Consider the following 1,497-nt stretch of genomic DNA (forward strand, 5'->3'; position numbering starts at 1 on the left):
AATTTAGTCGAGCGCGCCTACCACCGCGCGCGCCCCCCCGCGTGCAAGATCGCTGGGACTGCGCATAGCGCACACATCGGGGCTGCCATCCGCGAAGGAGCGGCAGCGTTTGGATTGCGACTCGCTGAGAACACAAGCGGCTTCGGGCGACCGATTTGACGGACGCGACGCCCCTCCCCCGGCCCGTGAGCGGCCCGGGCAGCCCCGCGCAGCAGCAGGGATCGTCCGCTGTCGACCCGAGAGCGCCCTGCCACAAGGGTTGGCCCCGCGGACCCGAGGAAGTCGATCTGACGTGTTCGCGCTGAAACCGCGTCGCGCGCGCCCGCACGCCCGCGCGCGCGGTGTCGCACGTCGTTCGAGCCAAGTCAGCAACTGAGCAGTCCGAGGGTATCAGACATGTACCCCGAGCCTCCGATCCAGCCAGCACGCTGCCCAGAGCCCAAAATGGGCTGCTTTTCGGCTCGCAGAGCATGCCGAAATGCTCGAACTTCGCGCAGCGATTCCGGATGACGGTCAGGGTGTCCATGGTCACGGAGCACAGTTCCGAGCACACCAGAGGCACGTCTGCCGCGATCCGCAGCCCATGACCATGGACAGCCGGCCGCGCGCGCGCCGGCAAATGCCAAAGAGAGGCTCTCCCTGCTTCTCCCCTCATATCCAAACACCGCCGGCCTTGAGGTGAACAGTGACTACAGAACATAATATGTGATAATGTCAATGGTGACTGTTTGATCGTTGCCTGACGCAGGAGTAAAATCGAGCTGGAGACTGTTGGTAGCGTTGACAAAATTACGCCCCGAGCACAGTTTTTTTTCATTTCCGTTCTTGAAAGAACAAAGGCTGAGAGAACCAACGAAAGAACCTACAGCCCCCGCACCTGCTTCTGTGCCTGTATTTTCCAAGTGATCAACGGAAAGTTCAGCTTGGTCTTTGTAAACTAGTCCAGCTTGTTCGATGTCATCAAGCATATTTAGCTCAATGAGAGACATCGCTAAAGCCTCAGCGTCACTCGCGCGACAACTTCTCGTAGCTTCTACGAGTTGACCATTACTGAGAAGACCATAGGATGTGAGGTAATTCTTGACAAAGACAGATTTTACATCATTATGAGGACGACTGAGACTTGTGCCGTTTTGTGTTGTCTTAGGGGTCATAACAAAATCTACTTTTTGCGCATTTGTGTAAGCTTGCGACACGGGGAGGGTTACCTGCCCCGAAACCTGAGCAAGGGTGTTTGTCGAAACACCGTACCCTTGACCTTCGAATGTTAGAACGCCCCCGTGAATTTTATTCACTAATTCTTCTACAGAATTTTGGCTCAATTGTACACACGAAAGAACAAGTTCCACACTTTCAAAGAGAAGATGTGAGTCGAGGACCGATGTTGCGGACGACGCCCAGAAGCCCATGAGGTCGGCAGGACATAATTTGAAACCATTTCGAGTTCACCGCCGAACATAGGGAGGTAGTGGGTTTGAGCAACAAAAATCGATGCGT

The sequence above is a fragment of the Aureococcus anophagefferens genome, assembly GCF_000186865.1.
Source record: "Aureococcus anophagefferens unplaced genomic scaffold AURANscaffold_46, whole genome shotgun sequence".
NCBI lineage: Eukaryota > Pelagophyceae > Pelagomonadales > Pelagomonadaceae > Aureococcus > Aureococcus anophagefferens.